Source organism: Gossypium raimondii, chromosome 10 (genome assembly GCF_025698545.1).
Source record: "Gossypium raimondii isolate GPD5lz chromosome 10, ASM2569854v1, whole genome shotgun sequence".
Classification (NCBI taxonomy): Eukaryota; Viridiplantae; Streptophyta; class Magnoliopsida; order Malvales; family Malvaceae; genus Gossypium; species Gossypium raimondii.
Window position 1 is genome coordinate 57,775,120 of NC_068574.1, and position 6,000 is coordinate 57,781,119.

Sequence of the window (6,000 nt, forward strand, 5' to 3'; positions counted from 1 at the left end):
GAGCTTGACTCATATTCTTGCAGTATCTGTTTTAAAGACTGTGCCTCCTTTGTGTAGCTTCTGCAAATAAAATACAATCATCTGCAAAGAGTAAATTAGAGATAGCTAGCCCTCTTCGGCTTGCTTTTACTCTTTTAAGAATGTTATCTTCTCTTGCAAGCCTCATTAGGTTCGATAGTCCTTCTCCACAAAGTAGGAATAAAAACAGACTTAGAGGATCCCCTTGTCTTAGGCTTCTAAATGGAAGAATCGTTTCTCTAATGTTTCCATTGACAATCACGTCATACTGAATCAACCCAACCTGGATCAGATCTCATTTTTTTCATTACCCCTTCCACAAAACCCCATTCAACCTTATCGTATGCCTTACTCATGTCCAGTTTGACAGCCATGAATCTTTTTTTCCCAACCCTCTTGAGTTTTAAAGTGTGTAGGATTTCATAAACAAGTAGTACATTATTAGAAATCAGCCTTCCTAGAACAAAAGCACTTTGTGCTAAATCAATATATTAATGAATCACTCCCCGAAGTCTTTTAGCAATGACTTTAGCTATCAGTTTTTAAATCACATTACATAAGCTAATTGGTCTAAATTGAGTAATACTTGAGGGATTCGAGATTTTTGGGATAAGCACAATATTTGTTTTATTAATTGAACGTAACTCCATACCTTCATTTAATCTCTATAGACAAAATTTAGAGACGTCGTCTCCAATAATTGGCCAACACTTCTGATAAAATAAGGCTGGAAAACCATCCTCTCCTGGTGCTTTTGTGGGTCCCATTTCTGAATGAGCTTCCAGTATCTCTTCTTTTGTGTATCTTGCCTTTAGTTTATTATTAACTTCCTTAGAAACACACCTTTCAATTCCTGTCAGAATTCTCTCAAAGTTATTTTACCCTCCTGTTGAAAATAATTTATGAAAATACGATCTAGTGATTTCCTCCATCTCCTTGCACTCCTCTGTCTCCCTTCCATCTTCAAACTACAACCTCTGGATTTGATTTTTTTTCTTCTTTGTGACGCTTGCTTGTGAAAGAAAGCTGTATTTCTGTCTCCAAGTTTCAACCAATTAATTCGGGCCCTCTGTTCCCAATAGCTTTAATCCTTTTCAATCTTAAAGTTCAGATGGATTTTTGTATCAATAATCTCCGCTAGATTCTTATCACTTCTATCAGATTCAAGTAATGTTGCCAGTTTTGAAGTTAAAACCTCTGTTTTCATCTTTCTATTCTGCTGGATCTTAGTTTCCCACCTCTCCAGACCTCTTTTTAAGTTTTCCAGCTTGTTCACAAAATCTCTTGTGGAATTTTCCCAAATTCGTTTAGTTTCGCTAAAGAATGTCTCTTCCAAAACCCACCATGCTTCAAACTTGAAATTCTTTTTTTCCATCCTTCTAGCTTTGTAAACCGTATCAATAAGAATTGGACAATGGTTTGAGAATGAATGTGGGAGGTGCTGGATCAAAGAATTTGGGAATAAAGCGCTTTATTGTTCCGTTACTACTCATCTGTCTAATCTTTCCTGGATATTTGTTTCTAATAAGTTCTCTCTCTCCCACGTGAACCACTTGCCTGAATAGCCCAAATCAACCAGACTACAGTCTTCTAAAACCTTACGAAAAGCTTCCATTCTTCTTTCCTCTCTAGGTAATCCACCTTTCTTCTCAAAACTATATAAGATTTCGTTAAAATCCCCGCAAACTAGCCATGGATATTCTCCCTGATTTCTTAATTATCTCAACAGATTCCATACTTCATCCCTATCATATGAGTAAGGAGAACCATAGAAACCTGTAAATCTCTATTTTTTATCATCTCCTCATTCCCCAATAATCACGTCAATATGACGATTTGAAAAACTTTGTAGCATAATACTAACATTCCCTCGCCATGCTAGACTTAGTCCACCTCTAGATCCAATCGAATCAAGATCAATTCCAGGCTGAAACCCATAGCTTCTTCATATTTTTTCCATCCGTTTTTTGTTTATTTTTGTTTCCATTAAGAATATCATTTGGGGATAGTATAGCTTCAGCGAATGCCGAAGCCGTCGAACTGTCCGAGAATTCCCCAAACCCCGGACGTTCTAGATTAAGATTTTCATTACGACCGGTCGGCTATAACAAATGATTGACTTTAGCCTTTCTCCTATTTCTCCCTCCCGTCTCATTACTTTCTTCAATATCCCCTCTTGCTCTCTTTTTCCCCTCATCTCCTATAACCACCTCATTCTCCAAATCATGATCCATCACCATTTGATTATTATCAATTAAATTTCTAGCCCTCCCTAGACGGAGGAGAACCTATTACCTTCTAGGTTAAATCCTAAAATAGGATCAGGAATTCTCACCAATTTTCTTGCCTTCCCCCATTCACTATTTCCCCTGAATTCATCCCCTCTACTAGTTCTGCCTGCAGGCCTCCTTCCTCCCTTAACCAAACACTACTCATTGCTTGGGCTCTTCTTGACTGTGCACGCAAAGATAAATCCCAACCCATCTCATCAACTTCAACCCCAGCCTCCATCTTTGCTTCACAAAATGAGTCATTATGGCCTAGACGGCCACAATAGAAGCAAAAAAGAGTTAATCTTTCATACTTAAATCTAACATAAGAGCATTTGTTCTTAAACATAACTTGCTTTTAAGAGGGCGACGAATATCTATCTGTACTCTTATTCACATAAAATTCATATTTTCTTTCCCCAAACTATAGCCATCTTACTCTTGGAAAATTCCAATAAAATTCTCTAATTGTATGGCCAAATTTTTAGAATAAAAGCCGATGGGTACATCATGAACTTGTACCCAGAAAGGTGATGATATTAATGGAACTCTCAATGGGTCCTCCCCCCATTGCAACTTATGCAAAACCAACAGATGATTATTAAATGTCCAAAGGGACCCTTTTATAACTCTTTCCATATCTATAATATGAAAGAATTTAAATATATACCTTTTTTCCCATCAAATCTCTAATTTGAACACCCTTGACCTATTGCCATAAATTAGCCATGGTGCTTTTCAGTGCTGGATAATGGATGATATTGGCTGTAAGAAAACATCCAACCAGACTAAGAACTTCTTCTTCACTTACCGATTCTATATTTGCTTGTGCTTGCAGGATTTCTTCTTCTTCTTCATCAAGGGATAGACCAGCAAATTCTGATTCCATGGACGCAAGACGTGGAAGACAAATAAAGAAAAACTATTCAAGGCTATGGAGATGTCAGCCGTCGAAACAAGGAAACTTAAGAAAACCAAGGCTTGCCAGAGAGGCAGACAGAGACGTGCTAGGGTAGCAGATTTTTATCATTTTTATTGGTAAAGAAAGTTAATATGAAGAAAACTTACAAGAGACAAAGATTTCATGTTTAAGGTTTAGTAAATTTGATTTTTAAAATTTTAAAATTGTTAAAATTTTTAATAATTAAAAAATAATAATTTTATATCTTTTCTATTTTAGTAATTTTAATTTTAAATAATTTTTTTATATTTTTCATTTTAAAAATTTAGGGTTTTTTTTCTTTTAATTAAAAGTACATTGGGAATTTTTTCCCTTCTTTTCTTTGAAGAGTGCACCAAAAGAATGGTGTACAACTTGAAAGTTTGGGAAAAAAAACAGAAGCTTATTCTTGTGGAGGATAATACGCAATTAATTGTTAATGTAGATTAACATTTTGCAACTTTAATCTCAAACTTCAAACATTTTTAATTCCACACTTAAACATTGATATATAATAATTAATTCAGTATGTTTAAAATCAAAATTGATTTTTTAAAAGTTTTGTTAAAATAAAAATGGTAAATATTTAAAAGAGTTAAATTTTAAAATTGTATATAAATTTAGGTTAATTATGTAACAACATTCATAAATTTTAATTTAGTATAATTATATAAATAAAAATTAATTTTAATTCAATTTTTACATAAAAATAACAATGTTACGTATGTGGCGCTATTTTCTTTTAAGATATATATTTCCTTTTAAGAGTATCCTCATATTAACTGATGTCCTTCACCAATAAACCCATCACTGAGGCTGGTGGTATGTAAAAAATTGTTAACTTATTTAATTGATTAGAATTAGAATTGTTCATGGGTCGGGTCAAACTGAGGTAAAGTTTAGTTTTAAAATTTTCATATTTAAGTTCATTTTGGTTCAATTTGCTCAAAAGTCCATTTTACTGTTCAAAATTAATAAAATATTTAAATATTTTAATTGATATTTTATATATTTTGTAATTAAATTTTTTATTTATTTAAATTGAATTCAAGCCGGGTTAATTTGAGGTACAAAAATTATTGTTCAAGTTTGACCAAAGTTGGGACGGGCCAATTGGGCCTAGTGGACTACTCGACCCTTGGATAGGTCAAATTAGAACTAATCCTGGACATATGGTCCGCCAGAAAAAAAATTATTTGTAATTGAAATGCTATAATTATTTCTAAATTCAATTAGAAGATTATTTGCAAACAAAAAGATCAAGTGAAAAATTAGAACATAAAACAAAAGTAAATTAAATAAAAAAATAGATAAAAAAATTTAAAGAGAATAAGGAGATGAACAAGAAAAGACTTTTACTTTACCCTCCTATTATTAAATCATTTAAATCTAATAATCAATTCCATGATTTTAAGAATACAACTTTTCTTAATTTATACTATTTATGTCATAAGTGAAGAGAAAGTAAAGAATATGCTGTAGATAATTTTTTAAGCTACATACAATCATAATTACACATGAATAATTATAATTAAAATTAAGCATTACGAAATACAATAAATTATTAATCAAAATATATTCAAATTTAAACCATAATAAATTTATATAACGCCTACAGGTAATGAAATTTAAATCAAGTTAAATCAAATTATTATAAAAAAAATCACACATAATTTACTTAAATTAAGGTTAAATTGTAAACTAGGTCATCAAGAAAATTTGTTAACTAAAAGGTATATTGGGAGGTGTCTTTTTTATAAAAATAAAAATAAAAAAATCGAAGAGTGCACCAAAAGAATGGTACAACTTAAAAGTTTGAAAAGAAAAGTCGATTCTTATGGAGGATAATACGCAATTAATTGTTAATCAAGCACAAATTATACTTTAAAAAATAAAGTGATATTCTTTTCTTCTGTCTTTTCCTTTTTCTTTTATAGCAAATTATATATAAATTTTAATTTAATGTGTAATATTATGCATAAATTTTAAATTGATGTTTACATACATAAAAATTTAATTTTGATTCAATTTTATGTAAAAATAACAATGTTATTTATGAGTCACTATTTCTTTTTCGAAAATTATTATGCTGACATTTTATTAAACTAAAAGACGAATGAGTTTTAAATTATGTTGTTTTTCAGAAATTATTTGAATTTATATGGTAAATTTAAATTATTTTCACACTTATTTCCTTATTGCTACAACCGCAGATTTTTATTTTTATGAAAATAATTTAAATTTATTCATTTATTTTTAATTTAATAAAACATCAAATTAATAATTTCCACATAATGTATCCTAAAATAGTACTAGATAGATAATTATGTTAATAGAATGTGAAACTTCAATCAAAAATAAAGTCTTATGTATATAATTGCTCCAAATCAAAATTCATGCATGATATTGAACATTAGATTAAAGTTTATGCATAATTTTGATATTTATCTCTTATATTTTAAGTATATTTAAAATTTTAACTTAATTAAGTCGATTGAATCTTAGTTCAGTTGGCATCAATATTGTTGTCAGTGTGGGAGGACATGGTTTCGAGCGCACAAAAGCACGTTTATCCTCTTATTTAAGAGTTAGAAATGAGTTATGGATAATTTTAGATCTGGTATAAAAAAGCACTATAAATCATTAAAGGGTTCAAACCAGACTACTTTTTCATAGAAAATGTAATTCTCATCTAATGGAACAATATAAATATCTGAACCATAGCTTTAAGTTTCCACAAAAGCATTTGTTGTTACTTAACCCACACACTTA